We start from the raw sequence: 18,947 nt of genomic DNA on the forward strand, positions 1-18,947 counted from the left end.
GTTACGTAATTTTTTTTGATCATTATTACTTCTGTTTAATATAATAACATAAATTTACATTTGTATTATGTAATTTATTGTGTTTTTTTTTCCTATTCCCATAAGCTTCATCTTAAATTGAACAGTTTGACATGCAAAAGCAGATCTTGCGGACTCCCATGTAACAACACTACTCTGTATAATAGACTTTAGAATGCTATTTTTACGTAAACAATTATTTTTACCAATCACCGATTTGTTTTGTTTACCTTGATATCATTATTTCGGATAGCTTTTCTGGACGAAATGTGGATGAATTTTTGTAGAATTTTCGTACCGGTATTGTGAAAAAATCATATCGCAATACAATATTCGGATTGCGTATTGCGATATATACCAATATACAGGTATATTGTTGCAGCACTTCTTATATGTACTATGACATACATCAAAACACATTCATTCCATATTAAACATCATTTGACACAAACACTGAAATACAGGTAGTTCAATGAGTACATCTAGGTCTCATATGCTTGAAACATTTGGTCAGCAAAAATGTTGAGTTTATTCTTTTTTTTAATATGGCCAAGCATACCCATACTACTTCCAGTTCAGTAATGCAGTACACTGATATGAGGCTTAAAGCTTTGCTGTAAAAAGGAATCTGAAAATAAACATAACTGGTTTGTGTACAGCCCATTCTTAAATGCTTTGGGCTTTGATTAGTATTTCTTATTTTCATACTCGTAGTATTGGCCCTCCTCATTGTATCGTTACTTTAAAAAAAACAACGCAGGAAGTGCTGGACAGTTTATGTTTTTCAATTTTAAGAATTTTTTAATATTTACTGTCAAATGGAAGTTAATACATGCAAATTAGGTTAAATTTTTTACAATTGTTTTAACGATTAAACTTGGGTGATTATGGCATTCCTTGTTAAATTGGAATGAAAATTTTGAACATGAACTTTTATTTCCGTTGTGCTAAAAAGAAGGTTGAAGCACTATGGGGAATCAGCTTACTGGGATAGCCCCATCTCAGATCCTACCCGTGGAGCATAACCTGACCTCTAAACTGCCTGACATGCAGTATGAAGGAAGGTAGGAAACTGTGTTGCATTAAGTTATTTTCAAGAATTATGAAGCAAAAGCAATATCATGTATAACTGATCTGATACACACATCAGATATTTAACATAAAATGTTGCAATTCATGTTATGAATTACGTATTAAAAAAACTACTGTTTGACTTGACAGAAGTTTTTTTCTGTGTGCTAATCATTTATGGTTGATCTTTTTATTTTATTAAGAACAACAAATATTAACATTACATTGTGTATTAAGAGGTTTTATGCTCCCGTTAGGGTGGTAGATAGCAGTCGCACTGTGAATCCATCATTCAGTTATGCCCTGTGTCCAGCATTCGAAATTATACATTTTCTCTATAATAACCGCTTTCTGCATTTTTTTGATGCAACACTTTCAGATATTGAGCTGATCTTGATTATTGGTAATTGAGTCTTCTTTAATGACTATAAGCAGATGAAGTGTGAGTTTTGTTATGGTCCATTGAGTTTTGGCGAAGCTGTGGGCCTCGGACTTAACCATTTTCTTTTAAATAACTTCCATGTGGCTTCGAAGCTCAGTAGGGAGCATTGAGTTTCACAAACAAAGGTCTTGTTCTTTTCAGATTTTGATATTTTTTTCATTTCTACAATGGAAAATTTATTTAGAGAACAAAATTTTAAATAGACCGTGTGAATAGGAAAGTAATTGCTGATTTTTTTTTGGATAGGAGACACGTGATTATTCATTATGAAGTTATTGATTAAAAGAATCTTAAAGGTTTCTTGTAGCTGCTGCTTTGAAAATATTAATTTCATTTTTGTATGTGAAAATTATGAACATAATGACAAAAAATAAACTTTACAGAAACAAAGAAAATCACTTAAAAATATACTGTATGCATAAAACTACTAATGTAATCAGGTTGTCAGATGCTTGTTACTTAGGTTGCATTTTATTAAACAGCAGTCGTCTTGAACAATTATTCTTGAACATTCACAAATTAGATCCACTCAGAAATAAGGTAACCGGTGATGTACAAAACTACCCATGGTAATAGTTATTAGGTAAAACTTATATTATATAGCACTCAGCAAAGATATTTAATTGGATTCCTTTTGTTAAGCTGAGTTACTATCCATATTCTCCCCATACTATCCATATTCTCCCCAGCCAATGGCGATGGAATATAGAATTGGTGTTTTCCATCAGTTTGTCCATCCAGGATATCAATTCATCAAATTTGCTTGTTAATCCCCTACCAGGGACTATATGGTTTGCCCTCTACGCGTCAGTCTGTCATTCTCTCACACTTTTCAGGATCCTGCGATAACTTTAAAAGTTCTTAATATTTTTTTGATGAAACTTGAATCATGGACAGATGGTAATATGGACACTATGCACGTCATTTCATTTATTCCTACGTCTGGTTGCTATGGCAACAAATAAACTAGAAATATTGCTGAAAATGGTGGATCCTGCGATAACTGTACAAGTTCTTCATATTTTTTCATGAAACTTGAAACATGGACAGATGGCAATATGGAGAGGTAGGGGACTTTTTTTGCTTGGCAATAGTCTTGTTGGTCATAACTTTGCATCTCTGGGAAAATGCGAGATTTACATGCCTTTACATTTCTCGCCATTTTCAGTTTGGGCAGTACCAGGTTCTTTAAGGTGGCAAAGGCAAACTCCAAGGAAGGTTACGTTGTGGTGAAGGTGTTTGTCATCCATGACCCATCCCTGCCACTGTCCAGCTACAAAAGTAGACTCGATGGTACGATAAAATTTGCTTCTCTACATGGCTCCTTTATCCTTCAACTTCTTAATTTACCATCGTACAAGCTACACATTTAAGTTGTCACCTAATGCAGTCTCATGCAAGAAGTACTAGAAACGTCGACTCAACGACAATTATAATTTACTTTAGAGCTAGCGGGAGTTGTTTTCCAGTATAATTTAGTGATTCTCTGGCTAAATATTGTTGAAGCAATCTTGAAATGTGGGCATATGATGTATATTTTCAGAAATATGTGTGACGCTTCATGAGACTTCTAATTGCCTGCCTTTCCAGAAATTTGTAGTATGTAATATTTAAATTGTACATTGGCTTTAAATTCTTTATTTATTTGATAATTTAAAATTTAATTATTATATGGGGCTAGAGGTAGATGTACACAACGAAGCCTTGGAATTTTGCCTTATACATCCTTATTTCTCCTAAATTGCCTGACTATTATCTGAATATTAAACTATATGATTCATTGTCTGGAAAGCTTTCCAATAAAGACACAATATAGCTAATAAATGCTTTGGTTTTGTTATAGGAGTCACTTTTTCGGTCTGTCGGTCTGTTTGTCAGTTTGTCTGTCTGTCACGAAATTTCATCCGATCTTCACATAAAAGACTAGCTCTTCAATTTAATTAAGCTTACTTTTGTTTTTTCCTATTAGTATTTTTATATATAATTTTATAGGAAATTGTGTATTCTTGAATCCGAAAGTTAAGCTTAATGTAATTAACGTTCATTTTATTGACGTACATTTTCCCGCATTTTAAAGTACGTTAAGTCAATGACGTAACATCCGCTTTCTGTTATTATTTGTATTATCCTGATGAAGGCGTAAGCCGAAACGTTGGTAAAAAAGGAAAGAAAAATATGTGTTTTTGTTGGATTTATCATACTATCCGATCTTCATCAAACTTGGTCAGAAGTTGTAGCTAGATGATGTCTAGGTCAGGTTTGAATATGGGTCATGCCAGGTCAAAAACTAGGTCACAGGGTCACTTAGTGTGTTTTAAATTGAAAGTTCGTCCGGACCATAACTATGCCAATTTATTGTGAGAATTTAAAATCATTTGGCACATTTGTTCACCATGATTGGATGGTGTGTTGCACAAAAGAATTACGTCTATATCTCCAAGGTCAAGGTCACACTTTGAGTTGAAAGGTAAAAAATGGCCATAAATGAGCTTGTCCGGGCCAATACTTTGTTGTTCATTGTGAGATTTAAAAATCATTTGGCACATATGTTCACCATCATTGAACGGTGAGTCACGGAAAAGAATGACGTCGTATCTTCAAGAACAAGGTCACACATTGAGTTCAAAGGTCAAAAATGGCCATAAATGAGCTTGTTCTGGCCATTACTATGTCGTTCATTGTGAGATTTTAGAATCATTTGCCACATTTGTTCACCATTATTGGACGGTGTGTCGCACGAAAGAATTACATCGATATCTCCAAGGTCAAGGTCACACTTTGAGTTCAAAGGTCAAAAAAGGTCATAAATGAGCTTGTCGGGGCCATAACTATGTCATTTATTGTGAGATTTTAAATCATTTGGCTCTTTTGTTCACCATCATAGGACGGTGTGTCGCGCAAAAGAATTACATCGATATCTCCAAGGTCAAGGTCACACTTTTAGTTCAAAGGTCAAAAATTGCTATAAATGATCTTGTCTGGGCCATAACTGTGTCATTCATTGTGAGATTTTAAAATGACTCTGTACATTAATTTTGTTCACAGTCATTGGACGGCGTGTCATGTGAAAGAATTAAAGAGTTCAAAGGTCAAAATGGCTATAAATGATATGGCATAATAATTCTTAAAAATCGCCATAAATTAGATTCTCTTGGTTATGAAGACAGCATGCAACATAGTCTGTGTCAATGCGGCACGTAGGGGTATACGTCACGTCTGTGACAAAGCTCTAGTTTCACCATGTCTCAGAAAGATAAGTTCTGGTCTGTATATACATGTAATGATTGAGTAGTTAAATCATAATACAATTAAAACGTATTATCATTTATGAAATTGTTTAATGAATAATTCTGGGCCTGGTGTGAGGTTTGGGGCTCCTCATAACTTTTTTAAACAATAAAATGATTTGCAATGACCATTAATAGGGGTGACACCAGTTTTCCTCTTTTTTGTTTGTTGTGTTACTGTGTATCTTGTCTACTATTTTTGTTTTGTTATTTTTTTGGCAATTTTTTTTCCTTGCCATAAAATAAATGAAGGACTGCATTGTGTTAGAACTTTCTCTCCTGCTGATGCACCTTAAGGTTTATTTTACATATATATGCACTTAACAGTACACTTAAATGTACCAGTAAATTTAGCCCTTCCCTATACAAAAGGCTTTAAACTTGTGTTGTGATTGGTAACACAATCTTTTTCTATGGCCATTTCCCCCCCTACCTTTAAATCTGATTCAAGTATGGCAGTTATCAGTTACTGGAATAAGTATGCACACTAAGTACTAGTACTGGTAAACTAGCTGTCCTAGGAAAAGTGTGAATGGACAACTGACTGCCATGATATGACTTTAATACTGTTGAAAAAGTGGAAAACATGAACAACTAAACAACAAACATAAAACTCCAGGACAGCAGTTTCAGTAATTTTCCAAAAAGCCCTGTATAGTTTACTCCAGAATTATTATATTATATTAATTACATAACAGGATATTAACCCTATTATTGTAATATACATAGTAAATTGACATGACTTCATAAGACAATAGACTACTTTTTCCAAAAAAAAGGTTCAGTACAACTTCCACTTTAAATGTTAAACATTAAATTTCATTACAAAGCAACAAGACAAGGCAGCGCTGTTGTTCCATCAATACGTGAAGGACAGTCTGCATGACCGCATCAGCACCCGACCTCTCCTCAACTTGATAGAGAAGAAATGGATTGCATGTCAGCTCCTTTGTGCTCTTAACCAGTGCCATAAATTAAAGGTATTTAGTATTTAGAAGTCCATAGTACATGTAGTTCAATAATAAGCCCTTAACTGCTTAGATACGCATTTTTAGCTCACCTGAGCACAACGTGCTCATTGTGAACTTTTGTGATTGCTTTTTGTACGTCGTCCGTCGTGCATTGTGCGTCTTGCGTTGTGCGGCGTCAACATTTGCCTTGTTTACTACCACAACGTGCTCATTGTGAACTTTTGTGATCGCTTTTTGTCCGTCGTCCGTCGTGCATTGTGCGTCGTGCATTGTGCGTCTTGCGTTGTGCGGCGTCAACATTTGCCTTGTGTACTCTTTAGAGGCCACATTTATTGTCCAATCTTCATGAAATTCGTCAGAAGATTGGTCGTAATGATATCTTGGATGAGTTCGAAAATGGTTACGTTTGCTTAAAAAACATGCCTGCCAATGGGCGGGGCATATTTCCTTTTATGGCTATATATGGCTATAGTAAAATCTTGTTAACACTCTAGAGGCAACATTTATTGTCCAATCTTCATGAAACTTAGTAAGAGGATTCATCTCAATATTATCTTCAACGAGTTTGAAAATGATGCCGGTTGGTTGAAAAACATGGCCACCACGGGGCGGGGCATTTTTCCTTATATGGCTATAAAAAAAACCTTGTTAACACTATAGAGGCCACATTTATTGTCTAATCTTGATGAAATATGGTCAGAAGATTTGTCGTGATGATATTTTGGATAAGATCGAAAATGGTTTTGGTTGCATTAAAAACATGGCCACCAGGGGCAGGGCATTTTTCCTTATATGGCTATATACATGTATGGCTATAGTAAAACCATGTTAACACTCTAGAAACCACATTTATTGTCCAATCTTCATGAAATTTGGTCAGAAGATTGGTCTCAATAATATTTCAACTATTCAGTAGCCATTAGTATTAAGTAGTCTTTAGTATTTCAACCATTCAGTAGTCCTGCAGTAACGAGTTCAGGTATTAAGTAATCTTTTAATAGTTCAAGCATAAGGTAGTCTGTAATTGTTCAAGCATTCAGCAGTCTCTTGTAGTTTCAGCATTAAGTAGTAGTTTGTAGGTCAAGCATTAAATTACCTTCTTTTGTTCAAGAATTAAGTAGTCTTGTGTAGTTCATATTTTTCTATCATGATAATGTTTATGGAGTTTCATTGCTCATTCATATACTGGATTTTATTTATAAGAGAGTTCTTTTAAATGAAAACTCTGGAATGACTCTGAGTCGTGTTCTGAGAAAGCTGGGCATAATGCATGTGCGTAAAGTTTCGTCCCAGATTAGCCTGTGCAGTCCCCACAGGCTAATCAGGGACGACACTTTCAGCTTTTATGACATTTTTCATATTAATGAAGTCTCTTCTTTGCAAAAATCCAATTAAGACGGAAAGTGTCGTCCCTGATTAGCCTATGTGGACAGCACAGGCTAATCTGGGACGACACTTTACGCACATGCATTATGCCCAGTTTTCTCAGAACACGACTCCATTAAGCCAAGTTTTCCCAGAACCAGTCTCTTATATTTTTTCTGCCCAGGTTTATCATGGGGACATCAAGTCAGAGAATGTGATGATCACAGGCTGGAACTGGCTGCTTCTCACTGACTTTGCCAGCTTTAAATCTACATACTTCCCTGACGTAAGTACTTTGAACACTACTGCATGATAGTTGGCTATTTTGTCTGTGTATATGATCTAACCTTATGAGTTTTTAATTCTTCTTAAAATATATGGCACAAATGCTAAATGTAATTTGTTCCCCCCCCCCCCCCCCAAAAAAAATGAGCTTTACTTAGCAATCTCCTTTTTCTTATGGAAGTATGGTTATTTAAATTTTCAGAAAACGATTTTTTTCTTATGCAATTATCTCATCTTTTTGCTGGACAACCCATCAGATTTCTCATATTTCTTTGACACCTCTCGACGACGGACATGCTACATCGCACCGGAGCGCTTCGTCGACATTGGGTTCTGGAACACGGAAACTGGGGGCAACCAGGTCAACAATGTTGACCTTACCTCCTCTGGAGAGGTCAAGACAGGGGACCTTACGCCTGCAATGGATATCTTTTCTGCTGGGAAGTGTAATTAAAAAAATTATGTTATCTTCACTCATTGCTTGGAACTTGTTTTTTTTTCAAGTTAAATAATTTGATAATTTTCAGGAATCTTTTTGACAAATGATTTAATGTTCAGTTCTTACTCTAACATATGCTTTACTACTCAAGACTTTTGGTGGCAAATGATTTACTATTTAATGCTTACTTTGACAAATGATTCATTAGTCAAAGCCAACTCTGAAAAATAAGTCACTATCAATGGCCTTCTTTGATATATGATTTACTTTTTAGTACATTCAAAGAATAAACTCATCTTTAGTTTCATTCTCTCAAATCATTCTTTCATATAATTATAATTACATAATTATATATATCAGAACATCTATAACCCAATCCATAACTTGTTAGGGATTCATAAAATTTGTTTAAAATCTATAGTTGTGAGGGTTTACTCTGAAAAAATAATTCTTATTTATAGATTCCAAAATATCATCTTCAGTGTTAGTTCCACTATATTTAATCTTAAAAACTAAATTTACCATACTTTATTTGAGCTTTAGTTTTGGAAAATTGGGCTAAATGCATTTGCTCAAAGTGTCCTCTCATATTAGCCTGTGCAGTATGCCTAAACTTGATTTGTGCAAAGAAGAGACTTCAAAGAAATGTTAAATACTATAAAAGCAAAAAGTGTCCTTCATGATAAGCCTGTGCAGACTGCACTGTCAAAACTCGGACAAAGTTTTACGCACATGCATTAAGTCCAGTTTTCCCAGAACAAGGCTCATTTTCTGTTGCAGATGTGTGATAGCAGAATTGTTCACGGATGGTGTTCCACCTTTTGACCTCTCCGAGCTTCTGGTCTACCGTAACAGATAGTACAGCCCCTGGAAAGTGCTGGAGAGAATTGAGGACCCAAATGTCAGGGTACAGTACAAGCAAGTATGGTTGCAATTGTTGTGCATATGCTCTACTTCAAATTTGTAACTTTAAAACTACCTACCAAATGCCAAAAACCCTTTGAAATATGTTTAATATGAACAATTTTGTATTTGATTATGATTATAGTTTGTTAAGTCTAAGTGTGTACTGGCTGTGATATCTCTGAAGTATATTGAGAGAATTGAGAACCCAAATGTTATGGTATGCTGCAAACAACTTTTGTTTATTTTGTTGTGTATAGTGTGTCTGCCAATCTGATTATAGATCCAGGGTTTGATTATTCTTGGAATTAGGGTGTGGTGTTGTAGTGGATAGGGTGTCTGCTCATCTAATTATAGGTCAGGGGTTTGATTGCCACTCATGGAATTAGGCTGCGGTTTTATGGGTGGTGTGGTGGTCGATTGGTTAACACTCTGGACTACCATTCCAGAGGTGTCCGATTCAATGCCTGGATGAGGCACTGGAAATTTCAGAAATGCTTCAAGTGTTTCCCACCCAACTAGAGATGTACTGGTATGAATCCTAGGTAATTCTCGCGGGTATCGGTGCTATACACTGAGCAGGTAAAAGAACAAAGGGATCTATTCAAAATAAAAACATACATTATACCGGATAGGGTGCCTGCCCATCTAATTATAGGTCCAGGCTTCGATTGCCACTCATGGAATTAGGCTGCAGTGTTGTAGTTGATAGGGTGGCTGGATAGGGTGTTTGTCTAATGATCAGTAGGCCTTTGACTGCTTTCTACAATAACTTTTTACCACTTAAATTGTATTTTCACACATTTGTAGTCCCTTGAAGATATATTTAATTGAAGACCTTTCTTTCTTGATTCAAGTTTTAAAGGCTTCATTTCCAACCCTAAGATACTGATGAGCAGCAAACAGCATAAAACCGGAACAGACTGCAAGTTACTCATTTTCACTTTGATTCTAAGTGGGAAAGGGTTAAACTTTGTTAATCTGTATAGTTGTGATGGAATAAACTCAATTACCATTGCACATTGACTTCAAAAAATCAATTAAATTTTACCAACTGAAAGACAAAAAACCACAATGCAATCAGTGAAGTACAAACAATTTGTTATTTGCTACAGATTTTTAATTGTTAAGTTCAAGTTTGTATCGGCTGTGGTGTATCTGAAAGAAAATTTAGTAGGAACATGTATTCTTCATTTGCACCAAACATACATTAAAGTATATAATTATTGAATTCACAACAATTGCATCTTAACCTAAGCCTAATAATATATTATATTATTGTACAAATAATATTGCAGTGAAATTAAAATCTTTAAATTTATTAAACTGAGGAAAACTTTCAGCATGCCTACAAGCAAGCGATATGATTTTTAATCCCCACTCCTGCATATTGTAATAAATGACAAAAATACGTACTTTTCCGATAATTTTGTTTAAAAGCCTGTACTAAGGGAACTATTGTTTATACTCTACAGGACCTAGTTCGGCACATGATGCAGAAAGAGCCAAGTCCCGCCTTTCGGCGCAGGAATACCTCATTTAGCATCGTGTGAAGACTTTCCCGGACTACTTCTACACGTTCTTGAAGCTTTACATCCAGCGGTTTGCTACCAGCCTATATTGTCACCGGATGAACGGATATTCAGGTTTGTTTAGATTTTAGTTAGTTTAGTTTCCAAGTTTTATTTCATTCACAAAACAAGCTCTAAAGGGTTAATGTTGGACAAAGTTTGATTGGTTTTTAATGATGCAGTTAATTATTTTCTTACACTTTGTTTAAAGGTTTAATTTTGTATATCTTTTTATCTTCAATTACCCTTATGAATTCCCATTTATTTTTTCAAACCTTTTTCGTTATTATTCTGGACCAAACCATTATCCCTCTAATACAATTTGGACCATAACCTTTTTCACAGTTTCTAGTTCTATACTGTTCTGTACTGCCCCATTTCCTTCCAAGAATATATGAACTATTCCACTTCTCTCTCGCAGGGTGACAAAAGACCTTGAGATGATCATTGAGAATCTGAAGATAGACCATGCCAACCCCGACAACAGTGTACTGGTCCTTATAATCTCTTTAGTTGGATCCAGCTCAAGACAGGCCAAGGTATGTGAACTACTACCACTTTGACATAAGCAGTGTTTTCCTGAGGTCTTTTATCTTTGGAAATACCTTTTGAAGTATGTAAATTTGTTTTGTAAGGCCATATTGTGAGAGACACACATTCCGACATATAATGTTTGAACATACTTTATTATTGTGGATAAATATAGGATCTGGCACGAGTTGTCATATCATACCATATTATATTAAATGAGTTCAGGAATTTTGTTAGTAAGCGAGCCTGTGGCGAGCTTACTAACAAATTTCCTGGACGAGTTTAATAAAAGATGGTATGATATGACAATGAGTGTCAGATCTTTTTTATCACATGCTTTTAAATGAGCAAATTAAATAAATATTTACGCAAACATAATGCTAAATCCCGAATGTTGTTTACATTTCGTGACGTCATTTGACGTTGCAAGGTCATTTCAGCAAAATTACAAAATGCGATTGGTCAATAAACGAAAACTAAGCCAATGAAAACGCTTAAAAAGTTTGTATTACACATGTGTAATATAAAAAATATGTAATGGTTGTAGTACATAGGAAACAGGGTATAGCATGTGATAAAAGCATGTAAAGTTTGTATCAAAAAGAAAACTCTAACACTAAAATCAAAGCTAATACTCTGTTTAACCAAAGAAAAATGTATCGGAAAGCTCTTGTTAGCTCACCTGAGCACAACGTGCTCATGGTGAGCTTTTGTGATCGCCTTGTGTCCGTCGTGCGTTGTGCTTCGTGCGTTGTGCGGTGTCAACATTTGCCTTGTTAACTCTCTAGAGGCCACATTTATTGTCCAATATTCATGAAATTTTGTCAGAAGATTGGTCTCAATGATATCTTGGATAAGTTTGAAAATGGTTACGTTTGCTTTAAAAACATGGCTGCCATGGCGCGTGGCATTTTTCCTTATATGGCTATAATAGATCTTGTTAACACTCTAGAGGCCACATTTATTGTCTGTTCTTCATGAAACTTGGTCAGAAGGTTCATTCCAATAATATCTTGGACGAGTTGGAAAATGATGCCGGTTGGTTGAAAAACATGGGTTGCCTAGGGGCGGGGCATTTTTCCGTATACGGCTATAGTAAAACCTTGTTAACACTCTAGAGGCCACATTTTTGTCCAATCTTCATGAAATTTGGTCAGAAGATTTGTCTTATTGATATCTTGGATGAGTTCGAAAATGGTTTTGTTTGCTTGAAAAACATGGCTGCCAAGGGGCGGGGCATTTTTCCTTATATGGCTATTTATGGCTATAGTAAATTCTTGTTAACACTCTAGAGGCCACATATATAATCCGATCTTCACGAAACTCGGTTGGAAGATTCATCCCAATAATATCTTGGACGAGTTCAAAAATGATGCCGGTTGGTTGAAAAACATGGCCACCACAGGGGCGGGGCATTTTTTTCTTATATGGCTATAGTAAAATCTTGTTAACACTCTGACTAGAGGTCACATTTATTTTCCGATCATCATGAAACTTGGTCAGAAGATTTGTTCAATGATATCTTGGATGAGTTCGAAAATGGTTTTGGTTGCTTTTAAATCATGGCCACCAGGGGGCGGGGCATTTTTCCTTATATAGAGAATAGCAGGTTACTGTACCATCGTTTTGTAATATATCAGGCGAGGCTTAGAATAATATAACGGCGAGGCTTGCCGTTTATGGTCTGTATCATCTTGACGTGTGATAAATTTAGTATTGATTTTTAACAGACACTCAAGCGCTTATGTGTTTATTAAATTACACAAACAAGTAAGCATAGCTTCTTTGAAGCCAAAAAAATAACCTATCAAAGAAAAATTGATTATTTTTATATGGCAAAAGTTGTATCCAGTAAAACATTGCACTGCCAATACTGAATGATTTAATTTCCTCTGCTTTAAAATCAAAAGGGACACACTTTAACGCTAATAAAACAACTGTTGAAAGTTGGCAAATAAGTTTTCCGTGGCTCACGGTGGTGGACGATAAGGACGAAGTTTGTCTTAAATGTAAAATCTGCCAACAATACAAGGCTGATAATGTTTGGGCCATTGACGGAGCAATCAACATTCAATGAATGACTGTTTAACTTATTCCTTTATTGACATGTGTTTACTGATCGATTATTTCAGGCTATGATTTGGTGGTTATAAATTTTCCTGCTTATTTGAGATGTTGAGGACATATTCTTCTAAATATTGATTTTTTTTAGTTTCTTCACAAGGAATATGCTATTTTATTTTGTATTTTATTATATTATGATATTGAAATGAACATTTGTGTTTTTGGTTTGATCTGAAAATCCTCTTCTCATAGTTTTATTCATTAACATTTCAGTGATGTCAATGTCTTCAAAGAATACATTTTTCCTAAACTGGTAAAAATACACTTTATTTTAAGCAGAGCAGTTGTACGCCTTTATCTTTTGTTGATTGTTGACAGGTATATATCAAGCGAACATTACCTCTATAATGCATGAGTATTAAAGAGTATATAAGTTTTAATAGTGCTTCAATTGAATGTAATACATTATTTTAACATGCAATTAATTATATTGGAAATCAATACATCATGATCTTGCTATAATTGTTTGCTTTATGGGGCACATGGTTCTAAAAATAGTAACACAGGTTTTCCTCTGCCCTTGGTAGAAATCAGTCTTCATAGGGTTCAATATATATTTTTACCCCTAAAGTACCCATAATGTTAACATGATATATTGGAAATTAATAAAAAAGGAATATCCCACTCAGGGCTCTAAGATACGCTTAATTAAGCCTATTTGAACACATACATTTGACAAATGACGCCTTCATAAACAAAAAAAAGAATGGTTACAGGAGGCATTTAAGTGCATGATACTATGATAATAGGTTCCTTAACTATCAGATTAATAAATGTGAGATACATCTTTTTGAAATTGGATGGCTTGTTTAATTTCATAATCATTAGTTTATTTTTAAAATCATAAAGACTGAAAGTCATTATATAGAAAATGTTTCTATGCCTCTTTTCGAAAAAAGCGGCATATAGCAAAACTCTCTGAGCTTCCAGTCAGTCATAACTTTGCCATATGTTGATGGATTTTAAATAGCTTGTTTATGAGAAAGGTATAGTTTTGAGACAAGACCCTTCAGACGCATGTTTTCATGTTCTTTAATCAGCATATACAAGATATACAAGGGTGGCAAAATGACTAATCTGTACTGTCAATGCTTTCTGAGGGAAAGGAAATGAAAGTATGTCATGCTAAATTCTATAATTTTTTTGGAGATGTGTAGCAAATTGTATTTTAATAAAAAAAGGGGGAGTTAAGACAATATGAGTCCTGAAACCTTTGTCGACACGCTATTTTGTTCGTGGTATAAAAGGCTACTAGTGCGTCTTATACTTCGGCGATATAATCTGAAATGAGCATCGCTCTGTTGAAAGGGGATTTGATGCATTTGTGTTAAGTGTTGTCCAAGATAAGCCTGTGCAGCCGACACTGCTTTAATTGTATTTTTTTTTTGTTTAAAGGAAGACTCTTCTTGACAAAAAACAGATATGGCGGAAATTGCCGTCCATGATAATCCTGTATGGACTCCTCAGGCTAATCAGGGATGACACTTTACGCGCATGCTTTTAAGTATGTTTTCTTAAAGCGCAATTCCGCTGTATTTCAGTCCCCTCTGGTCCAGGATGGATCGGCTGTAGTACGAGCAGCCTTTGCAGAAAACATTGCCCTCCTAGCAGAGTGTCCACTCAGGTATGTTGTTGTGCATACTGTTATTCAGATCATATGATCCCTGTTCTTGCAAAACCAGGCTTAATGAATTTGGGTAAAGTGTCATCCCAGATTAGCCTGAGCAGTTATTGTGTGAGCATATCATGAACGACATTTTCTGCTGTAATTGTATTTTTTTTTAAATAAATGCGCCACTTATGAAAATATTATTTTCTATGATCACTTGTGAAATAAAATCGATATACCACCGAATCCAACAAATAACCTCTCTTTATTGCAGGGTCCTGGAGATGATGCAGTTGGGTGAGGCAGAGGACCAGGAGGATAAGGAGGACACAGCCTACTTTGTAAGTCTGTGCTCCATCTATTGATGGAGGTCTGTGCTCCATGCATTGATGGGGGTCTGTGCTCCATGTATTGATGGGGCCTGTGCTCAATGTATTGATGGAGGTCTGTGTTCCATGAATTGATGGAGGGCTGTGCTCCATGTATTGATGGAGGTCTGAGCTCCATGTATTGATAGAGGGATGTTCTCCATGAATTAATGGAGGGCTGTGCTCCATGAATTGATGGAGCGCTGTGTTCCATGAATTGATGGAGCGCTGTGTTCCATGAATTGATGGTGGGCTGTGCTCCATGAATTGATGGAGGACTGTACTCCATGTATTGATGGATGACTGTGCTCCATGTATTGATTGAGGGCTATGCTCCATTAATTGATGGAGGGCTGTGCTCCATGTATTGATGGAGGGCTGTGCTCCATGAATTGATGGAAGACTGTGTTCCATGAATTGATGGAGGGCTGTGCTCCATGAATTGATGGAGGGCTGTACTCCTTGTATTGATGGGGGTCTGTGCTACATGTATTGATTGAGGGCTGTGCTCCATGAATTGATGGAGGGCTGTGCTTCATGAATTGATGGAGGGCTGTACTCCATTAATTGATGGAGGGCTGTGCTCCGTGAATTGATGGAGGGCTTTGCTCCATGTATTGATGTAGGGCTGTGCTCCATGAATTGATGGAGGGCTGTGCTCCATGTATTGATGGAGGGCTGTGCTCCATGTATTGATGTAGGGCTGTGCTCCATGTATTGATGGAGGACTTTGCTCCATGAATTGATGGAGGTCTGTGCTCCATGTATTAATGGAGGGCTGTGCTCCATGAATTGACGGAGGGCTATGGTTCATCATTGATGGAGGGCTGTGTTCCATGAACTGATTGAGGGTTGTGCTCCATGTATTGATGGAGGGCTGTACTTCATGTATTGATGGAGGTCTGTGCTCCATGTATTGATAGAGGGCTGTACTCCATGTATTGATGGAGGTCTGTGCTCCATGTTTTGATGGAGATCTGTGCTCCATGATTTGATGGGAGTCACTGGCATGGCAGGTTGCCCTAAATAGCCTACTTTGTAAGTCTGTGCTCTATGTATTGATGGAAGTCACTGGCATGGCAGAATGAACTAAACGGCCTAATTTGTAATTCTGTGCTCCATGTATTGATGGAGGTCTGTGCTCCATGTATTAATGGAGGTGTAAGTCTATGCTCCATGTATTGATGGAGGTGTTAGTCTGTGCTCCATGTATTGATGGAGGTGTAAGTCTGTGCTCCATGTATTGATGGAGGTGTAAGTCTGTGCTCCATGTATTGATGGAGGTGTAAGTCTGTGATCCATGTATTGATTGAGATTTAGGTCTTTGCTCCATGTTTCGATGAGGTGTTAGTCTGTTCTCCATGTATTGATTTAGGTGTAAGTCTGTGCTCCATGTATTGATGGAGGTGTAAGTATGTGCTCCATGTATTGATGGAGGTGTAAGTCTGTGCTCAATGTATTGATGGAGATCTCTGACATGGCAGGATGCCGTAAACGGCCTACTTTGTGAGTCTGTGTCCCATGTATTGATGGAGGTGTAAGTCTGTGCTCCATGTATTGATGGATGTCTCTGACATGACAGGATGCCCTAAACAGCCTACTTTGTGAGTCTGTGATCCATGTATTGATTGAGGTGTAAGTCAGTGCTTCATGTATTGATGAGCTGTAAGTCTGTGCTCCGTGTATTGATGAGGTGTAAGTCTGTGCTCCATGTATTGATGGAGGTGTAAGTTTGTGCTCCAAGTATTGATGGAGGTGTAAGTCTGTGCTCCATGTATTGATGGAGGTGTAAGTCTGTGCTCCATGTATTGATGGCGGTGTAAGTCTGTGCTCCATGTATTGATGGAGGTGTAAGTCTGTGCCCCATTTATTGATGAGGTGTCAGTCTGTGCTCCGTGTATTGATGAGGTGTAAGTCTGTGTTCCATGTATTGATGGAGGTGTAAGTCTGTGCTCCATGTATTGGTGGAGGTGTAAGTCTGTGTTCCATGTATTGATGGAGGTGTAAGTCTGTGCTCCATGTATTGATGGAGGTGTAAGTCTGAGCTCCATGTATTGATGGAGGTGTAAGTGTGTGCTTCATGTATTGGTGGAGGTGTAAGTCTGTGCTCCATGTATTGATGAGATATTAGTCTGTGCTCCATGTATTGATAGAGGTGTAAGTCTGTGCTCCATGTATTGATGGAGGTCTCTCTCATGGCAGGATGCTCTAAACAGCCTACTTTGTGAGTCTGTGCTCCATGTATTGAGGGAGGTGTAAGTCTGTGCTCTATGTATTGATGGAGGTGAAAGTCTGTGCTCTATTCATTGATGGAGGTCTCTGACATGACAGGTTGCTCTTAGCAACAAGAACCCTGGTGATACAAAATTTCACAATTCTTTAAGTGTACAATCGTCTACATGTTAAGGGACAAGTTATCTCTCTTTACTACCCTATAGTTTGCTTTGAAGTGGAATTAAAAATCATAGCATCACTGTTGTTTTGTTTGGTTTCAGTATTAATTGTATAAAAGAAGTAGAGCATCAATCATCAGCAAATGGCCTCTATATTATGCTGGTCTTCACTGTGGGAGTGTTCTTTACATCTCCCCCTCAATCATCAGCAAATGGCCTCTATAATTATTATGCTGGTTTTCACTGTGGGGGTGTTCTTTACATCTCCCCCTCAATCATCAGCAAAGAAATGGCCTCTATATTATGCTGGTCTTCACTGTGGGAGTGTTCTTTCATCTCCCCATCAATCATCTATATTATGCTGGTCTTCACTGTGGGAGTGTTCTTTACATCTCCCCCTCAATCATCAGCAAATGGCCTCTATATAATGCTGGTCTTCACTGTGGGAGTGTTCTTTACATCTCCCCCTCAATCATCAGCAAATGGCCTCTATATTATGCTGGTCTTCACTGTGGGAGTGTTCTTTACATCTCCCCCTCAATCATCAGCAAATGGCCTCTTTATTATGCTGGTCTTCACTGTGGCAGTGTTCTTTACATCTCCCCATCAATCATCAGCAAATGGCCTCTTTATTATGCTGGTCTTCACTGTGGCAGTGTTCTTTACATCTCCCCATCAATCATCAGCAAATGGCCGTTATATTATGCTGGTCTTCACTGTTGGAGTGTTCTTTACATCTCCCCATCAATCATCAGCAAATGGCCTCTTTTTATGCTCTTCTTCACTGTGGCAGTGTTCTTTACATCTCCCCCAAGACACTGGCTTTACCTAGAAAACATATTTTTCGCTGCAATCCAGCTTAAATTAATAGGTTTTAACTAAACTAAATGTATGCAGGTAACGTATGACCAGAAGCTGCAGACTATTCAAGGAGATCATACAGGACAAGGTCGTTCACCTGCTCAACGACCTTGAGAACTCTGTGAAGAGGGCTCTTCTTGATAACAATGGCATCACGAGACTGTGTAGTGTTCTTTGACATACAGAAGGGTATGAGTGTCAGTAAATAGGAAGCTTTTTATGCCTCCACTGAGTGGCAGGCATTGCACTTGTCTGGTTGCTCTTTAGCTACTGCATTGAGCTCAAAAATTTAAGTTGAAGGATACATGTAATAGTTTAAATTGGCATTGATGCCTGATCTCCAGAGTCAGCCACGGATCAAACTGTCATTCTGCAATAATCATTCATTTTGGTCTAATTTGAACAACTAAAATTCAGTTGCCGTATATTTGAAGTTATAATTTTTTAACATGTTTATATTTGAAGTTAGTCTCAGTATTGCATATAGTTTTCAAGTAAGCCTTTGTGGAATTAACTGAAATTCAGTTGCCGTAGATTTTGAAGTTAGCCTTTTGTGACAGTTTTTCATTTGAAGTAAGCCTCAGTTGGGCATATAATTTAAAGTAAACCTTTGTGGCTTAAACTATTTGCTGGAAATTGTCCTGAAAGACACAATTTGCTAGACGGCCAGTTCAATCGAAGTTGTGATCAGCACGATGAGTACGGGAAA

General features: G+C 36.9%; 1 pseudogene; it reads left to right on the forward strand.

Moving 5' to 3' along the window:
* Positions 1–987: 987 nt before the first annotated feature.
* Positions 988–18,416, forward strand: LOC127842213 (phosphoinositide 3-kinase regulatory subunit 4-like; annotated as a pseudogene).
* The last annotated feature ends 531 nt before the right edge of the window (positions 18,417–18,947 follow it).

The sequence above is a fragment of the Dreissena polymorpha genome, chromosome 8 (assembly GCF_020536995.1).
Source record: "Dreissena polymorpha isolate Duluth1 chromosome 8, UMN_Dpol_1.0, whole genome shotgun sequence".
In the NCBI taxonomy this organism is placed as follows: domain Eukaryota; kingdom Metazoa; phylum Mollusca; class Bivalvia; order Myida; family Dreissenidae; genus Dreissena; species Dreissena polymorpha.